The sequence below is a fragment of the Artemia franciscana genome, chromosome 15 (assembly GCF_032884065.1).
Source record: "Artemia franciscana chromosome 15, ASM3288406v1, whole genome shotgun sequence".
Taxonomy (NCBI): Eukaryota; Metazoa; Arthropoda; class Branchiopoda; order Anostraca; family Artemiidae; genus Artemia; species Artemia franciscana.
This window is the reverse complement of record NC_088877.1, coordinates 1,748,163-1,768,844: the sequence shown is the minus strand read 5'-3', so window position 1 is coordinate 1,768,844 and position 20,682 is coordinate 1,748,163. Positions and strand designations below refer to the sequence as shown.

Sequence of the window (20,682 nt, the reverse complement as noted above, 5' to 3'; positions counted from 1 at the left end):
TTTTTTACTTAGATCTGTAAAGGGTGGGATAAATTTTTTCCATAAAAATATAGAAAGACCATTTTCAAAATTGTTGCAACTAGGTTCAGCGTATCAGAGAACCCTACTGTAGAGGTTTCAAGCCCCTATCTGCAGAGGTGTTGAATTTTGTATTATTTGCCAGAGGAAACATCACGGATCCGTGTCAATTTGTTGTTGCTTTTTTTTTTTTCAGGAGCGGTCGTATCGAACCAACAGTCCTAGAACATCGTCAGAGGGCTCATTTGAACTGAAATTAAAATTTCTGGTATCCCTTTTATTTGAACAAAAAGATCGGACGGCTACTAGCCTCCCTCCCACCTCTTTTTCCCCAAAAAATTGTTCTTGGGCTATATATTTGCACATTAGGAGGCTGGGGTAAGGTTAAGCTAGGTTAGGTTACTTTACTCCGAAACCCCCCCCCTAATGAGAAAATATACAGCCTAAATCATATTATTAGGATAAAATATATCGTAATTATATTATTAACATAAACTAATTACATTTTCGTCATATTTTAGCATATTTCATTAGGATTAACATAACTTTACTTCTTGGGTGTGTTCCGTATAATTAACAACTACCCTTATTTTTATTAAAGCAGCAATAAAACCGATGCTTATCGAAGTTTGTGAAGGGTGGGATATTTTTTTTCAATGAAAAAATAAAAGGCCAATTTACAAAATTGTCAGGTTTATCAGTAATTATACCAGCTCAACTATAGTAAAAATAGAATAGAGTCTATAGTTCTAGGGTAAAAGACTGAGGTTTTGAATCTAAAATAAAAAGAAGAAGCAAATATTTTGATTAGATCACCGATAACCAATTTTCAGTGATCGGGGTATAAGCCAATGTTACCAAGTCCAGAAAATACAGGGAGGGAGCAAGAATGTTGTTATATTCTCTGCATAAAGATGCAAAAAGGCATTTTTCAAAATTTTAACGGCAGTTTTCGTTTGAAAAAAAAACTAAACGTCAATTTAAAGGTATTTTTTCACATCATTGGGGTAATTTTACCCCCTTTAACAGATTATTGCACGTGATATGTTTCTTCAAGAACAGTTTTAAAGATTCCAATCTATAAGTTTGCATTTCTTATTTTTAATTCAAACTTTATTGCAAAAAAAATATATATATAACATCAAGACTTGTCTCATTACAGTTTAGCAATTCTAATTTTACTCGTCTATGCCAGAAATTTATTTATTTATTTTCATATTTATATTCCCTAAAGTTCATTTTTCAACTGATTTGCTTCTTCATATACAACTTTTTAAATCCAGTTTGTAAATTTATTTTTCTTGCTTTTACTCCGGTATCGATCACCAAAAAAGTAATGAACCTAAAAACTTATCCCCAAATTGGCTTCATTTGGTGTATGTTATATGCATCAATGTTCGATGCATCAAATTCGCTCATTTGTACAAAAGATACAAGTTGACGGCGTTTGCAGAGGAATTTGGGCATAAATATTATTTTTAGAAGACACTATTATTTGTGGTGGTGCGTGCCTTCTTCGTTCAAGCTCTTTCTTAATTCTATCACAATAAAATTTTATTCTAGAAATTACCTTCACAATTAAACATTGCAGAAATTCAATTCCATGCCAAATATAAAATAAAAACATTAAATTATAATAGTAATTATTTCAATTAATCTTTCTGAAAAAGAACCCGAACCCCTTGAAATAGCGTTGGATCAAAACGAAAAGTAAAACAATAGAATCACTCTTGTCGAAAACTTTGTAAAGAAAACCTATGACTCACCAGCTTGATGGCAAAATGAAGGGGAGTTGCGGGTAAGAGAAGATACAGATAAAGAATGAGGAAATAGAGAAGAAAACAGAAGATGATGTTTCATGAAGGAAACTTACAGAAGCCAGAGTTAGGTTTTATCTCAGTGGGGGGGGGTTGGTTAACGTAGACTTTGTTGCCCCTTGCTACATCCTCGGTATTGTAAATATTACAATTTTGGCTCGAAAACATTATACTTAAGCTGGTTTTGCCGCCCCAGAGCGTGCCACCTAGGGCACTTGCCATATCTGGCTTCCCGCCCTCCCCCTGATCCGGCCCTGACAGAAGCTGATGGGAATATGGACAAGATTTAAAATTGGAAGAAGAGAAAGGTCTTTTCATACGAAGTTTTCAATTCCAAATTCCTTTAATTTTCATTAAATCACCTAGTTGACTTTCAATAAACACCACAAAAACAGGGAACACATCAACGCTACCCATGCAAAAATGTGATTTTACTTGTTGTTCCAGATGGGGGTTACAGACCCCCAAGTAAAAGTTTTCACCAATTTCGACAGCAAATTTTTCAGGGCAAATTACAATAGTGCCCTTTTTAACTTCAATCTGATCATTTTTCAAGAGCTTATAAAATTCTAAGAAAAAAGACGTAACTACAAGTTATTACTATTTAGTCAGAATGAAATTCCAAGAAATATAACATTGAAAATTTATGTGATTTACAAGTTCTTTTATCCTTTTTCTTTTTGTTACTATGGGCCATGGTGTGTTCTTTACTAGATTGTAGCTACTGCCACAATAATTATAATTACAAGAGCACATCTACTTACCAATTAAACCACAACATATTTGCAATTGCTTCCCATAAAAAATAAAAATTACCCAGCGCCCTCAGTCAACCCCTTTGATACCCGAGTCATGATTTAATTAACCAAATTATACCCACATACTTAATAAAAGAGCTAGTCGGAACCAGTTTCTTCCCTTGATGCAACAACAAACATAATTTGCTATAATGATACATGAATGAACTTTATTACTGACATTATAAGGGCTGAATTTACACAAATGTAAGGAGAGCAAGGATTTGTTGCAATTTATAAAAGAAGATACAACAAGTAATTTTCGACATCTAGGAGAGATTTCTTTTTTTTTAAATGCTATTTTTTTAATCTAGAGGAGGGACAAAAAATATCGGGGGAAACTGTCCCCCCCCCCCCCAATTGACACTCTTGCACTGATAATCACACAAATACAATTGATCATACCTCCAAAGAACGAACGCTAAGATAATAAGCATAAGAGCAAACGCGGCACAGGCCATTCCAGCCACCATACCAGACGTGATTTCACCCTTTTCGAGGAGATTGGCGATACTCTCCTTGAAGACATAGACCGACCACAATCATGTTGAACAAGAACCTTCCTTACTTCGGAGTAATTGCCGAGATGAACAAATTGGGGGTTGTTTATGCTTCTTGTCCCTGCTCGAATTCGAATTTCGTACATGGCATCACTCGTCAAATTCGGTATTAACATCTGTAAAGATAGAATACTTAATAAAAAAGATAGAAAAAACTAGATTTTATCCTCATTTCGCCCAGCCGTTTTTTTTTTTTTTTTTCTCACGCGAAAGGACACACTAGTAGCGGATGTTGGTTTTAGTTTTCTCGTTTTTATCATAAGTTAAATTTTACCTTTAGTCTATTAGTTAGCATTGCTTAAGACAGTTATTAGATACATTATCAAAATATTCAGTAGTATCATTCCCTTTATTGCCTGCACTAATGGAATTACGACAAGACATAGACTATACTAGAAAAAAAGGAAATGATTTTATCCCTAAAACACGGAAAAGTAAGCAAATAATTTCCTGCAGCACGTAAAGTTTCTTAGGACTAAAAATGAAAGATTGGGGCAGTCACGACATATTCATATCTGAATAGTTAAAAATATGTTAAGACCTTCTCAGGAAATTATTTTCTTCTTTTAGCGCATTTCTTTGCTAACATATTTGGCGTTTTTTTTTTCTTTTTGAATTTTTTTTCCGATATTTTGTTTTATTCTTCTTAGATTTTGTTAAATTCTGTAGATTAGAAAACTAAAACTTACATGAATTAAAATAAATATTCCGTTCAGACTTAAAAGGAACAGAAACTACCACAAAAAGGAGTAAAGCTAACCCCTTCTACACCTTCTAAAAATAAGAAAGTCAATTGCGCTTTACTGAAAACAACTTTTTTTTAGCTTTGTCTCTTTATTTGTCATAGAAATTAATCATTAAAACAAGAAGAAAAACACCATAATAACTAAGATAGGCTATTGAATATAAAAAATGGAATCTCGCTTCACAGTTTAATATATTTAAATTTGTAAAACGGAAAATATTTAAAACGTGTTTTGTTATTTCTCCTAGAAAACTACAAATACGTCTCTTACTCCATAAACACGCTTTTAAAGTGCAGGTTAAAAGACTTTTAGCCCCCCTCCTCCAAACCGAAACAAACATCCTTGATATAGGTGTGCAGGGAGGTTTTCAAGCCCTTGCCATATCACATCGTAACTCCCAGATTTGTGTAGTCATTCCTGTATTTTCCAATACTTCCTGATCATTCTCATACTTTGCTGTTTAGGAGAGTGGAGGTTGGGCAAGGGGAAGAGGACAATTGGGCAAGTGGAGGTTGGGCAAGGGAACAAATACAAGTTTTGTAAGTGGCTACTTACATGTTGGACTTGATGCCTAAACTAAAGATGGCATTAAGCCAAATATTTCCTCAGAAAAAGATTAGAATCTGAACTTATGGAAGACAATCCTTAATCAGTCAGATTTTATAAATATCTCAATTCCAGGTCCTCTGGAATGGGAATAGCTAAAAATTATCCAATTTATTATTTATTTTTTTAACCCACTGAATCACTGTCTTGGCAAACAGTAATGAACAGTTTCAAGAATGATATACAGCTCAAGACGAAAAATTTTGCAGTTTATTTTTTGTAGTGAATTTTTTTTTTAATATATTTTTGAATCATTAACCTTGTCTAAATTAATTTACATATGAAACGAACCCCAGTAAAATCTATTTTAAACTATTTTAGTGACTTCGCCGATTTTCCAAGATTAAAACAAAAGAAAATTTCAAACAAACTTGAAAAAGACCTTGTCATTTCTATGGTTTGCTTCACATTTTTCTTTATATAGTTCAACTTACCCTACCCTTCTGACGTATTTGCCTCGCATTAAAAAAAAAAAACAAGGCACCAAGAAGTATGTACCTTGTCAGGTTATTACGATTTTATAAAAATCCATTAAAAAAACTATTATTATTCTTCTACAGCACTCTATTTCTTTCGGTAATATTCTAGATGAAGGGCTTTAAGCAATATTGCCAAGTAGTTGAGTTAGAAAAATGAAACATTCAGCAAAACTTCTAGAGCATTACCTATAATGAATGAAGGTCATCGTTTTGATTCCCTTTCTAAGGCACTGACCTTTCATGGACTTTTGCAAATTTCATGTTATAAATATGTTGAGAACATAAACATGTGCATAACTCAGAACATACATTTGTGAACATAATATGCTTAGAAATATATCTAAAGAACATAAAAGGCAAAAAGAAGGTGCTTTGAAGCTTTTAACTCTACTCAATCATGATTTATACGGTTTTAAAGAGTTTAGAAAAATGTGACCTAAATTCGAAAAAAAATCCAGATACAGCCTAAAACCATGCTTTCCCAAGTCCATTCCCAAAATCCAGAGTGAAATAAAAGTAGGCCCAAGTCTAAATTAAAGACCTTGATTGCTTTTTTATTCATATAAACCATGAACAGGCCAAAAAATCCTAACAGGCCAAAAAAGCCTTATACAAAGAGAAGGAACAAAGCTCTTAACCCCCATAGAATATAAAACTTGTCATTTTGGATCACTTGAAGATTCGAAGCACTAATCACTGAAGATCACGCGATAGGTTGAAGGGCAAAAGAGTTTTTATGGACGGGTTAAGAGTTTTAGAGGCGGGGGGCTTCTGCCCCCTCCACGCCTCAGTTTGCCTCCCTAAACCTCATTTACTCCCCAGCTGAAACTATGTTTCTGCAAAAAAATCATGACAAAACTAAGATTAGCCTGCATAAGATAAGCATTCAGAGGAACGGGTCAGTTTTCTTTTGTATACAATTGCCCTTATGGTGCTATATGGCTGATTTTTCTCAGTCATTTTCACTTGATTTACGAAAATTCGCTCCCTTCCCCTTGAATTTAGACAGAATTATGCCACTAGAGCAGAATTCTACAGTGTTTCCTTTATTTCCACTATGCCTATTAGGTAACCAGTTACTCCCCATTGTATATCACCTCTGTTAACCGTTGAGGTAGCCTCCTGCACATCCGGTGCCAAACATCCAGTGCCACATCCCAAATAATTTAATTGATTTATGAACTAATTTGAAAAATTGACTTTTGTAAAAAAATAGAAGAACAGCTTGCAAGCCAGCAGATTTTCAGTGATCAGGGTATAAGCCAATGTTACCAACTCCAGAAAATACAGGGAGGGAGATAGGATTTTGTTATATTCTCTGCATAAAGATGCAAAAAGACATTTTTCAAAATTTTAAAGGTAGTTTTCCAATCTATAAGATTCCAATCTATAAGTTTGCATTTCTTATCTTTAATCAGTTCAGTTCAGTTCATTCGGGTTTATTAAATCCAAACTTTATTGCAAACAGGTAAAATAGATTGAAAATTGAAATATAGTTGTAAATCCAATCGTTTAATTCTCAACAAGTTGGGAATTCTACAATGGTTAGGGAGTTCCTAAAGGCCCTAAATATTCAATTTCAACGAATTTCAGCTTTTGAAATTCTGTGTTTTTTTGTTGGTAAACATTACGAACAATTTCTGTTGAATTTCAAACAATTTATTTTACAGTGTAACAGGGACGCTAACACAAGATGATTTGGATGAACGTTCAACTACAGGGAATTCTGCAAGTAAGTTTAAGTAATTTTCTTCAGCTTGGTCTGTCCGTAGTATATCTTTCGATAATATTTTAAGGAAAGCATTTTAATGTTCATCTAAAATTTTTCTTGAAGTTTAAGTTTTACTTGAATAAAAACCTGAATATGTATTGAACTAAAAAATTAGCTAAGCCTGAATAAAATAAGCCAAACTAATGAGAAGCTAAGCCAAACTAATGCTTCACTTATTTTCCACTTCTAGCTCTGGAAAATATTAGCCAGCAATTATAGACAAGGTTTCCTAATGAGACATTTTCGTTATACTATGTAAATTAGTCGTTCGTTTGTCAATAAACTTGGACTATGGATAATCAACGATAAGTCAAGCAAAATAACTTTTTAGCATCTTTGTTTTAAAAAAGTCAGAAAAAAAATCACCCCCCACTGGATATTGAAATACAGCACTTTTTACAGTTCTTTAAAAAATCCTAGCCCCCACCCTACATATTCGTGAATTAGTTCAACAGTGAAAATTTTTTTTTCCTATAAAAATCAGATAAAATTCCATACCATATAATCATTTCTGTTATTTGTTGAAGCAACTTCCTGCACTTCAAAGTCCCAATCTTTTTCATTTCTATACTCAATATAGTAGTAGTCAATTGAGTTTGAAAAATAAACTGGTCACAGCCATTGTATAAAAAGAACTGTATCCGAGTAACAAGTCAGGTTGGCTATTTTGGGTGCTGAAGGAATGCCTACATCAATTTTGACAAAATTGTGTTCTGATGGCTCACCATCATTCTCAGATGTAAAAGCCTTGACCCACAGCTTATATTCTGTGTTGGATTCTGCAAAAGAAACAAAAATGTAAAACAGATTAGCTTGTTTGAAATTACTAATACAATACCACATGAGCAGACTTTATCACTTATCCCAATTGGAAGTTTTACACAAATAGATGAAAATTAATCAATGAACTGAATTTGACCAAATATCTACAAAACGAGTTAAAGCAAAACAACAAACGCACCAAAATCTGTCTCTAAGGATTTTTTGCTACGTTTTACGGGTCGGACAAAATTTTGATGAAATGTTCAAACCCACCCCCCTGGATACGGCCTTGCCTATGGGATTACAGTTCCAGTGCGTGAAACCATTACATACATTAACTTTTACTGATAATGGTTAGTGATATTGTTTTAGGTCGGGGGACTTGTATTGTTATGCAACTAGAAACCCGAACGGTTCATTTTTTAAGCCTGTTTCACGTTGGCTAAAATGATCATTAGTTGAATGATGTATTCACCAGTCCCAAGAGTCAGCCCCTCTTCAAAATACCAAAACAAAGATGACTATAACCAATTCCATAGCAATAATAATCATAAAAAAGGTTGCAAGAGGGGAAAATATCTCCAAATGACTTCTTAAAAAGAACAAGTTTTAAACCTTTTTAGTACCAATGTATTTACCCTAGTAAAGATTTTGAGGTCCAAGGAGTTCGAAGTCACCTTGAGGTCCAAGGTCCAAGGGGCGATCTTATGTCCTTGCTATTTCAAGAAACCTATTGTACCTGAGGAAGCATAACATATTATCTTTAACTTTTTCCATTTATGTAAGTATAATTATTGCTCATATATATATATATATATATATATATGTATATATATATATATATATATATATATATATATATATATATATATATATATATATATATATATATATATATATATTATATATATATATATATATATATATATATATATATATATATATATATATATACATATATTGTTTTGTAACAGCAAGTTTACAAAAGCAAAATAAATACAAATATATTTTAAAAAAAAAGATTAACAACTCAATTAATCGCTTTATCTAGTCTAAAACCTGGTCTGACCAGGGATCAAACTCGGAAAAAATATTAAATAAATTTTAAATCTTAATCAGGAAATATTGCTAAAGTAGACCGCTGAAAATATAACATGGTGCCAGCAGAAGTATATGATGAAAAGGTCAGTCATACAGTCAACTCTCGATAACACGAACCTTGCTATCTCGAATTATTTTAAATCCCTTGGAAAAACATGTTTCAGTCGAAGAAAAAACCATACATAACTTAAAATAATTTTACGGTTATATTTTAACCCTGTAAGTCAAAGTGACCCAAACATTATCTCAAAAATCAGTAGATAAATCATCATTTAATTTTCACTTCACCCCCACAAGTCCAAATTTGCCCCTGTATCTGTTTTTTTCTACGGACCCTGATATCCTGGTATGCAGGTTGCAACATATAAACTTTGATACGTATTAATTTTGTTTATTATATTTTGTCTCAGATTTTTTTAATGTTCAAATGTCTAATTCACAGCGAGATAAATTTATTATTGACATTTGAAAATCAAGTATTGATAAGTCAAGTGTATAATACAGTAATAAAGTTATTCTTAACTATGTAGTGGCTGCAGAGAGTAAATTTTGCGATTTTGTACCTCTGTAACTTAAGCTATACGTAACTCAAAGAAAAAGTTTTTGGTTTCGCAAATTTCAAGTTAACAAGAGTCAATTGTACATATAAATAAAGAAAGCGGTTTAATTAACAAACTCAAATAGGGCAGAAAGCATCAGTAACTTAAGAAACATAATGTAACACAGGCTTTACAATTTACCTTAGGACTTGTCTTTGTAATTTTTCATTTACACTTCTTCTAAAAAAAAAATATCTTAGGGTTTTCTCTTAAGAAACAATAGTGTGGATCAAAAATTCGTTTTTGCTCATTTTAATTTTTGCTCCTTTTGAGTCTGACTTGGTCGTTTTTTGTAATTCCTGTTCGTTTGAATTTCATTTATTTAGTGATGGTGATTTGGAGTAGTTATACGATTGAAAGATTATTTCACTTTATCTTAAGTATGTTTCACTATTTCAATATTTTTGAGTATGTTCACTATATTTCAAGTATATTGAAACTATATTTATACTATATTTCAAGTATAGTTCAAGTATGTTTGTACTGTGCCGTGTCTCACTACATTTCTTATAAGCAAGTACCCTATTTTGGCAAAACACTTCTCAATTCAACATTACTACTGAGTTTGAAAAATGAATTCCACTGGAATTCATCAGAAAAAATGTAACACAGGCTTTACCATTTATCTTATGACTTGTCTTTGCAATCTTTCATTTATACTTCTTCTAAAAAGATCTTACGGATTTCTCTTAAAAAACCATAGTGTGGATCAAATGTACGGTTTTTGCTCAGAAATTCGCTCAGAAATTTAATATTTTGGTTATTTTCCAGCGATGCCTTTTCCAAGTTTTTTTTCTAAAAACACATTCTGTCACTGTTTGTACAAAAAGCATTAACTGAAAATTTTGTCTTTTATTTGAATTTTCGGAGCGAGTTGCAAATGGTCTTTATGTTCAAGCGAAATTAATCCTTGTTTCATTTTTTGTTGTTTATTGGTGCATCGTAGCATAGTATGTTTCTATTGTGTCTCATCTCAACTAAGTCTATTTCTCATAAACATGTGCTCCATTTCAGAAGAACACTTTTCAATATTATCAAAACATTCTCTATTACAGGATTAGGATAAGAGGTAAAGAATGGATAATGGAAATTTTGAAAGATATGCAAAAAATCATGGAAATGGCCCAGTTGTTGAATGTTTATGTAACTTCAATAAGCCTTTTCTAGCAATTCCCCCTTCTCCTCTTTGATGGGAATATATATAGCCATATTGACATATTTCTTCATTGTTTCTTTTTTTATCTTTAGTAATCATATTCTCCATAAGGATAAATAAGAAATTCTGGAGAATTTTTTTAGACATTCTAAAATACTTTCTTATATCATTCCAAAACATAGACTGCTTAACTTTGTACCCCCCCCCCCCCCAAGATGAGGTGAGGAATCTCAGACCCTTTTAAGATTTATTTTATGATTCTAGTTTTAAAATGTATTTCAACAATGAGATTTGTTTTAGTAAGTCTGTTTTCATTTTATTCATTTATATTGTATTTCTGCAACAAATATTGAATATTGTCGCATGTAAATTGTACGTAATTTGTGGTATTGTTTACAGGAGTTTTTTTTTATTCCTTACTGGTCTGTTGTAACATGTTTTATATATTTCAAGTATGTTTGTACTGTGCCTTGTCTCAGTATATTTCTCATAAGCAAGTGCCCTATTTTGGCAAAACACTTCTCAATTCAACATTACTACTGAGTTTGTAAAATGAATTCCACTGGAATTCCTCAGAAGAAAAATTTCATCTCTCAATATGGAACCTCAATTACAGTTCATAAAAGAAAACCAAAAAGTTACCTAGACTATCTACTTCTTGAATTTGGACTTTCTTAGAGGGTTTGAAGATTTTGACCTGTGTATCACTTTTGTCAACTTGATAGTAGTAGACATGATAGCCAGCAATGAGATCATTGGAAAATTCTGGTTCTTCCCATTTCAGTTTCACAGTTGTATTTGTTACATCAAGGATTTAAACATTTCTTGGGCCAGTGGGTTCTGTTAGGAAAAAAAGACTTCATTATTATTTGCAGTAGACAACCTTGATAGTGCTTTATGTCAAAGTAAAAAGAAAAGATAAATTATAAAAAGGTATAATAACTAAAAAGCCAGTGCATGTAAAAAGCAAAATGTCCAGTAACAAGGATGCAGTAAAAAAAAACACAAGCCAAAAAAAAAATACAGGTTGAACAAATTGGAATCATTTAGGTTAAAGCATGAAAATTAGAATATAAATTCAAAAGTTTGGATAACTCTTACATCCAGACATGAACAGCAGCTGGGCCAAAAAATTCCTGAGCACTCTCTGGTGCAAGACTGCTCTAAATAACTTACATTACGTATGGTTTTACTATAACTTTTGATTGTCAAAAACGGTAGAAAACCATCAAAGGCCATGATATTAGACCATGACAACTGCCCTGATGTTACTCAGGGTCAGTCCCCTACCAGGAGCCTTGCTTTTAGAGTATTTCAATGGGAATATTTCTTGTATTTCCTATTTTATATATTTTTGTTCTTGTCTTGTTTTCCATGTGAGGAGGGCACAGTCTCGCCACTACCAGCACCTATGGGTGGTTTGTTGCTGGGCAAGTTCAGAGATTTTTTTTGGCAATTATTTACTACATGATTAATAAAGTAACAAGGTTTGTAAACAGGGATTCTATGTTGCAATTAAAATTTGTATTTTTTATTATATTATGCACATTCCACAGCATATTATGCCTCTCAATGCCAAATACTCAACCAAGATTTTTCCTTTGTCAAAACCAAAGGTTCTTAATCCTTTTCAGGTTATGGCTAAAAGAAAAACACCAGTTCTTCCTGTGGCTCCATCAATATTTATTTTTTTTTAATAATTGACCTTCTTCTAAAATTGCAAAACTTACCTTTTTTACATAGAGTAAGTCATTTAACAGCAAAAACCTCTAAAATATTTTTTCCCCTGGAATAATATAAAATATCTCATTTTAACTGTTCAAGGGCAGTTTGATTAGTTTAGTTTGAATATAAATTTTAAATTCAGAAAAATTCAATAAACAACGATTGAAAATGTTAAAATACTTAAATGTATTTAATAGGCTTGTCATTTACTTAAAAACGTTCAGATCTCGGAATAAAATTCCAGTCCTCATATCTTGTTCAACATTAATTTTTAAGCGGTTCATACTTTTTATTAGCAGGACAACCCTTCACTGTATTATTACAAGACTATTTATTAAGAAACTCTTCTTCTAAGGATGTAAATTCACCTTTCTGCCAGAATGTATTTTCAAACCATTTAATAAACTTTGGTAAGTGATCTTAAAAAGTGATTTTAAATTGAAAGATTAATTAATTTCATTGGCCTAAAGAGGAAAAATAATCATTGCTACCTCCTTCGTTAATTTTTACTCTTCTTATCTATTTTTTTCTTTGAATGCAGAAATATTTTTTTTAATTTTTTTACAAATTTCAGAATTCCAACAAATTTGCCAAAGTGTTTACATGAATAAAAGAGATGTTTATACTTTATAAACATTAGCCCCCCCTCCCATCCATCAATTTGCAAATATTTAGCCCAGATTATATGTCATACATGCATTTTCAATGATGTAGTCCAACTCTTTTCTTCATAAATCCCTAATAAGAGCAAGGAGCACCAACAGCAACAAGAAGCATGAAGAAAAGAATAGCTCATGGAAAATTCAATGAGTAAATATAATTTGGGCTGTTTTTTTTCATATTAGGAGGGGGGAGTAAAGGGGTGTCCTTTTAGGAATGATACAAGTAAGTATCTATATTCATTTGTATGTTTTAAACAGTATGTACCTTGTCAGGTTATTACGATTTTATAAAAATCCATTAAAAAAACTATTATTATTCTTCTACAGCACTCTATTTCTTTCGGTAATATTCTAGATGAAGGGCTTTAAGCAATATTGCCAAGTAGTTGAGTTAGAAAAATGAAACATCCAGCAAAACTTCTAGAGCATTACCTATAATGAATGAAGGTCTTCGTTTTAATTCCCTTTCTAAGGCACTGACCTTTCATGGACTTTTGCAAATTTCATGTTATAAATATGTTGAGAACATAAACATGTGCATAACTCAGAACATACATTTGTGAACATAATATGCTTAGAAATATATCTAAAGAACATAAAAGGCAAAAAGAAGGTGCTTTGAAGCTTTTAACTCTACTCAATCATGATTTATACGGTTTTAAAGAGTTTAGAAAAATGTGACCTAAATTCGAAAAAAAATCCAGATACAGCCTAAAACCATGCTTTCCCAAGTCCATTCCCAAAATCCAGAGTGAAATAAAAGTAGGCCCAAGTCTAAATTAAAGACCTTGATTGCTTTTTTATTCATATAAACCATGAACAGGCCAAAAAATCCTAACAGGCCAAAAAAGCCTTATACAAAGAGAAGGAACAAAGCGCTTAACCCCCATAGAATATAAAACTTGTCATTTTGGATCACTTGAAGATTCGAAGCACTAATCACTGAAGATCACGCGATAGGTTGAAGGGCAAAAGAGTTTTTATGGACGGGTTAAGAGTTTTAGAGGCGGAAGGCTTCTGCCCCCTCCACGCCTCAGTTTGCCTCCCTAAACCTCATTTACTCCCCAGCTGAAACTATGTTTCTGCAAAAAAATCATGACAAAACTAAGATTAGCCTGCACAAGATAAGCATTCAGAGGAACAGGTCAGTTTTCTTTTGTATACAATTGCCCTTATGGTGCTATATGGCTGATTTTTCTTAGTCATTTTCACTTGATTTACGAAAATTCGCTCCCTTCCCCTTGAATTTAGACAGAATTATGCCACTAGAGCATAATTCTACAGTGTTTCCTTTATTTCCACTATGCCTATTAGGTAACCAGTTACTCCCCATTGTATATCACCTCTGTTAACCGTTGAGGTAGCCTCCTGCTCATCCGGTACCAAACATCCAGTGCCACATCCCAAATAATTTAATTGATTTATGAACTAATTTGAAAAATTGACTTTTGTAAAAAAATAGAAGAACAGCTTGCAAGCCAGCAGATTTTCAGTGATCAGGGTATAAGCCAATGTTACCAACTCCAGAAAATACAGGGAGGGAGCTAGGATTTTGTTATATTCTCTGCATAAAGATGCAAAAAGACATTTTTCAAAATTTTAAAGGTAGTTTTCCAATCTATAAGATTCCAATCTATAAGTTTGCATTTCTTATCTTTAATCAGTTCAGTTCAGTTCATTCGGGTTTATTAAATCCAAACTTTATTGCAAACAGGTAAAATAGATTGAAAATTGAAATATAGTTGTAAATCCAATCGTTTAATTCTCAACAAGTTGGGAATTCTACAATGGTTAGGGAGTTCCTAAAGGCCCTAAATATTCAGTTTCAACGAATTTCAGCTTTTGAAATTCTGTGTTTTTTTGTTGGTAAACATTACGAACAATTTCTGTTGAATTTCAAACAATTTATTTTACAGTGTAACAGGGACGCTAACACAAGATGATTTGGATGAACGTTCAACTACAGGGAATTCTGCAAGTAAGTTTAAGTAATTTTCTTCAGCTTGGTCTGCCCGTAGTATACCTTTCGATAATATTTTGAGGAAACAATTTTAATTTTCATCTAAAAGTTTTCTTGAAGTTTAAATTTTACTTGAATAAAAACCTGAATATGTATTGAACTAAAAAATTAGCTAAGCCTGAATAAAATAAGCCAAACTAATGAGAAGCTAAGCCAAACTAATGCTTCACTTATTTTCCACTTCTAGCTCTGGAAAATATTAGCCAGCAATTATAGACAAGGTTTCCTAGTGAGACATTTTCGTTATATTATGTAAATTAGTCGTTCGTTTGTCAATAAACTTGGACTATGGATAATCAACGACAGGTTAAGCAAAATAACTTTTTAGCATCTTTGTTTCAAAAAAATCACCCCCCACTGGATATTGAAATGCAGCACTTTTTACAGTTCTTAAAAAATCCTAGCCCCCACCCTACATATTCGCGAATTAGTTCAACAGTGAAATTTTTTTTTCCTATAAAAATCAGATCAAATTCCATACCATATAATCATTTCTGTTATTTGTTGAAGCAACTTCCTGCACTTCAAAGTCCCAATCTTTTTCATTTCTATACTCAATATAGTAGTAGTCAATTGAGTTTGAAAAATAAACTGGTCGCAGCCATTGTATAAAAAGAGCTGTATCCGAGTAACAAGTCAAGTTGGCTATTTTGGGTGCTGAAGGAATGCCTACATCAATTTTGACAAAATTGTGTTCTGATGGCTCACCATCATTCTCGGATGTAAAAGCCTTGACCCACAGCTTATATTCTGTGTTGGTTTCTGCAAAAGAAACAAAAATGTAAAACAGATTAGCTTCTTTGAAATTACTAATACAATACCACATGAGCAGACTTTATCCCTTATCCCTAATTGGAAGTTTTACACAAATAGATGAAAATTAATCAATGAACTGAATTTGACCAAATATCTACAAAACGAGTTAAAGCAAAACAACAAAGGCATCAAAATCTGTCTCTATGGATTTTTTGCTACGTTTTACGGGTCGGACAAAATTTTGATGAGATGTTCAAACCCACCCCCCTGGATACGGCCTTGCCTATGGGATTATAGTTCCAGTGCGTGAAACCATTACATACATTAACTTTTACTGATAATGGTTAGTGATATTGTTTTAGGTCTGGGGACTTGTATTGTTATGCAACTAGAAACCCGAACGGTTCATTTTTTAAGCCTGTTTCACGTTGGCTAAAATTATCATTAGTTGAATGATGTATTCAGCAGGCCCAAGAGTCAAACCCTCTTCAAAATACCAAAACAAAGATGACTATAACCAATTCCATAGCAATAATAATCATAAAAAAGGTTGCAAGAGGGGAAAATATCTCCAAATGACTTCTTAAAAAGAACAAGTTTTAAACCTTTTTAGTACCAATGTATTTACCCTAGTAAAGATTTTGAGGTCCAAGGAGTTCGAAGTCACCTTGAGGTCAAAGGTCCAAGGGGCGATCTTATGTCCTTGCTATTTCAAGAAACCTATTGTACCTGAGGAAGCATAACATATTATCTTTAACTTTTTCCATTTATGTAAGTATAATTATTGCTCATATATATATATATATATATATATATATATATATATATATATATATATATATATATATATATATATATATATATATATATATATATATATATATATATATATATATACTAGCTGTTGGTGGGCGCAACACCTAGTTTGGTGGGCGCTTCGCGCCCCCCCAAGCCCCCCCGCGCGCGTAAGTCGTTACGCGCCATATTAGTTACGCGCCATTGTAGTTGTGTCCCTGTGTCCGACCTGTGAATAGAGATAGATATAAATATATGTTTTTAACTACGTAAAACATGCGAATATACAACATTCTTCGCTGTCCCATTGTCTGTGCATATAAATAGATTGTCAGGTTTACTGACTCTTGAACATGCAACATATAATTGTCCATGGGAAAAACAATCCGTATTCAGATCTATACCTCATTATTCTAATGATGTGTCCCTGTGTCCCGGTCGTCATTTATATTCCCTGTGTCCCGGTCGTCATTTGTGTCCCGGTGTCCCAGTTTGTAATTTCTCTTTGAGTGTCCCAGTCGTCATTTATATTCCCTGTGTCCCGGTGTCCTGGTCGTTATTTGGGTCCCGGTCTGTAATTTCTATTCGAACAATCCCTCTGTCCCGGTCGTCATTTATATATCCCGCCTGTGCCCACGGCGTCCCCGTTGTAGTTGTGTCCCGGTCGTCATTTATATTCCCTGCGTCCCGGTCGTGATTTGTGTCCGGGTGTCCCAGTCTGTAATTTCTCTTTGAGGTTCCCGGTCGTCACTTATATTCCCTCTGTCTCGGTCGTCATTTGTGTCCCGGTCTGTAATTTCTCTTTGAGTGTTTTTTCTTTGTAGTTTTTTTTTTTAGTTTTTTACCTTTTTTCTTTTTTCAGTTTTCTTTTTCTTCTTTATTTTTCAGCGTCACTATGACGAACCTTTGTTTTTTTAACTTAAATCTGGTAGGCATTAATGACCTTATCCAAGTCAAAATCCCAAACCCAATCATCATCGCTATCATTTTCAGTTTTGAGTCCCTGTGTCCCGGTCGTCATTTATATTCCCTGTGTCCCGGTCGTCATTTGTGTCCCGGTGTCCCAGTTTGTAATTTCTCTTTGAGTGTCCCAGTCGTCATTTATATTCCCTGTGTCCCGGTGTCCTGGTCTTCATTTGTGTCCCGGTGTCCCGGTCTGTAATTTCTATTCGAACAATCCCTGTGTCACGGTCGTCATTTATATATCCCGCCTGTGCCCCCGGCGTCCCCGTTGTAGTTGTGTCCCTGTGTCCCGGTCGTCATTTATATTCCCTGCGTCCCGGTCTTGATTTGTGTCCGGGTGTCCCAGTCTGTAATTTCTCTTTGAGGTTCCCGGTCGTCACTTATATTCCCTCTGTCTCGGTCGTCATTTGTGTCCCGGTCTGTAATTTCTCTTTGAGTGTTTTTTCTTTTTAGTTTTTTTTTAGTTTTTTACCTTTTTTCAGTTTTCTTTTTCTTCTTTATTTTTCAGCGTCACTATGACGAACCTTTGTTTTTTTAACTTAAATCTGGTAGGCATTGATGACCTTATCCAAGTCAAAATCCCAAACCCAATCATCATCGCTATCATTTTCAGTTTTAATATGTTTTGACTCTCGCTGTCCAGGTGGATTTTCATCTAACTGCGCGATTTTGCGTTCTTTAGCCGCAAGCCTGTTTTCTTGCTGTTCTTGTGATTCCCCGGCACGCTTTCTTTTCTTACTTTCTCTATCAGCTGCAAGCCTGTTTTCTTGCTGTTCTTGTGATTCCTTGGAACGCTTTCTTTTCTTACTTTCTCTATCAGCAGCAAGTTTTTTGGCATAAGCTCTTTGAGCAGCTTCCTCGGTTGTTGCCATTGTAGGTTCTTCAGTCATTTTACAATTAAACATTTTTCCGTGAACAAATGTCTTAAATACCATTGATGACGTCACCGTCAAAGCAAAAATGACGACAACTAATTTCATGACGTCAGCCGACACAGAAACATGACGTCACCTGATCCACAGACAGACAGACAACTTATTTTTATATATATAGATATATATATATATATATATATATATATATATATATATATATATATATATATATATATATATATATATATGTTGTGGTAGCCACAACACTGTGCTGGGTTGAGAATTTAAAGTGGCGAAACCCTGTATAGGCCAGTGTATTCTCCTGATGAGCCCTTATGTTGGGTGTTGCCTCTGAATTATTTGTCTATATTATTTTTTCTATTGTTTGGTAAATGACGACTTATACTTATTGACGACATGACTGCCTGTCCATGGATTATTCTTTATGGTTGATTGTGTATGGCTATGCTGTTTGACCTATGTGATTGTATGGATGAGTAGGGTTAAGGCCTCATTCAAGTGCTGGTCTATATTAATCACTAATTTAGGAAAACAGTCTTCCTTTTCTCCTTCTGTCTCTCTTTTTTTTTTGTGCTGTTGCATTGGTGATTTCTCTTTTCATGATATATATATATATATATATATATATATATATATATATATATATATATATATTATATATATATATATATATATATTATATATATATATATATATATATATATATATATATATATATATATACATATATTGTTTTGTAACAGCAAGTTTACAAAAACAAAATAAATACAAATATATTTTAAAAAGAAAGATTAACAACTCAATTAATCGTTTTATCTAGTCTAAAACCTGGTCTGACCAGGGATCAAACTCAGGAAAAATATTAAATAAATTTTAAATCTTAATCAGGAAATATTGCTAAAGTAGACCGCTGAAAATATAACATGGTGCCAGCAGAAGTATATGATGAAAAGGTCAGTCATACAGTCAACTCTCGATAACACGAACCTTGATATCTCGAATTATTTTAAATCCCTTGGAAAAACATGTTTCAGTCGAAGAAAAAACCATACATAACTTAAAATAATTTTACGGTTATATTTTAACCCTGTAAGTCAAAGTGACCCAAACATTATCTCAAAAATCAGTAGATAAATCATCATTTAATTTTCACTTCACCCCCACAAGTCCAAATTTACCCCTGTATCTGTTTTTTCTACGGACCCTGATATCCTGGTATGCAGGTTGCAACATATAAACTTTGATACGTATTAATTTTGTTTATTATATTTTGTCTCAGATTTTTTTAATATTCAAATGTCTATTTCACAGCGAGATAAATTTATTATTGACATTTGAAAATCAAGCATTGATAAGTCAAGTGTATAATACAGTAATAAAGTTATTCTTAACTATGTAGTGGCTGCAGAGAGTAAATTTTGCGATTTTGTACCTTTGTAACTTAAGCTATACGTAACTCAAAGAAAAAGTTTTTGGTTTCGCAAATTTCAAGTTAACAAGAGTCAATTGTACATATAAATAAAGAAAGCGGTTTCATTAACAAACTCAAATAGGGCAGAAAGCATCAGTAACTTAAGAAACATAATGTAACACAGGCTTTACAATTTACCTTAGGACTTGTCTTTGTAATTTTTCATTTACACTTCTTCTAAAAAAAAAATATCTTAGGGTTTTCTCTTAAGAAACAATAGTGTGGATCAAATCTTCGTTTTTGCTCATTTTAATTTTTGCTCCTTTTGAGTCTGACTTGGTCGTTTTTTGTAATTTCTGTTTGTTTGAATTTCATTTATTTAGTGATGGTGATTTGGGGTAGTTTTACGATTGAAAGATTATTTCACTTTATCTTAAGTATGTTTCACTATTTCAATATTTTTGAGTATGTTCACTATATTTCAAGTATGTTGAAACTATATTTATACTATATTTCAAGTATAGTTCAAGTATGTTTGTACTGTGCCGTGTCTCACTATATTTCTTATAAGCAAGTGCCCTATTTTGGCAAAACACTTCTCAATTCAACATTACTACTGAGTTTGAAAAATGAATTCCACTGGAATTCATCAGAAAAAATGTAACACAGGCTTTACCATTTATCTTGTGACTTGTCTTTGCAATCTTTCATTTATATATCTTCTAAAAACATCTTACGGATTTCTCTTAAAAAACCATAGTGTGGATCAAATGTACGGTTTTTGCTCAGAAATTCGCTCAGAAATTTAATATTTTGGTTATTTTCCAGCGATGCCTTTTCCAAGTTTTTTTTTTTCTAGAAACACATTCTGTCACTGCTTGTACAAAAAGCATTAACGAAAAATTTTGTCTTTTATTTGAATTTTCGGAGCGAGTTGCAAATGGTCTTTATGTTCAGGCGAAATTAGTCCTTGTTTCATTTTTTTTGTTTATTGGTGCATCGTAGCATAGTATGTTTCTATTGTGTCTCATCTCAACTAAGT

General features: G+C 32.9%; 1 protein-coding gene across 4 annotated transcripts in view; it reads right to left on the bottom strand.

Moving 5' to 3' along the window:
- Nucleotides 1-1,590: 1,590 nt before the first annotated feature.
- The window catches only part of LOC136036692 (mediator of RNA polymerase II transcription subunit 23-like), a 38,602-nt gene continuing 19,510 nt past the window's right edge, over nucleotides 1,591-20,682 (bottom strand). For 2 of the 4 annotated variants that reach the window (XM_065719003.1, XM_065719006.1), the window contains 4 exons: nucleotides 15,301-15,581; nucleotides 11,055-11,252; nucleotides 7,293-7,573; nucleotides 1,591-3,308 (listed from right to left, as the gene is read on the bottom strand). The gene's annotated coding sequence lies outside the window, so the exon portion shown is untranslated. The remainder of the gene's footprint in view (nucleotides 3,309-7,292; nucleotides 7,574-11,054; nucleotides 11,253-15,300; nucleotides 15,582-20,682) is intronic. The other 2 variants (XM_065719004.1, XM_065719005.1) reach the window with 2 other exon arrangements.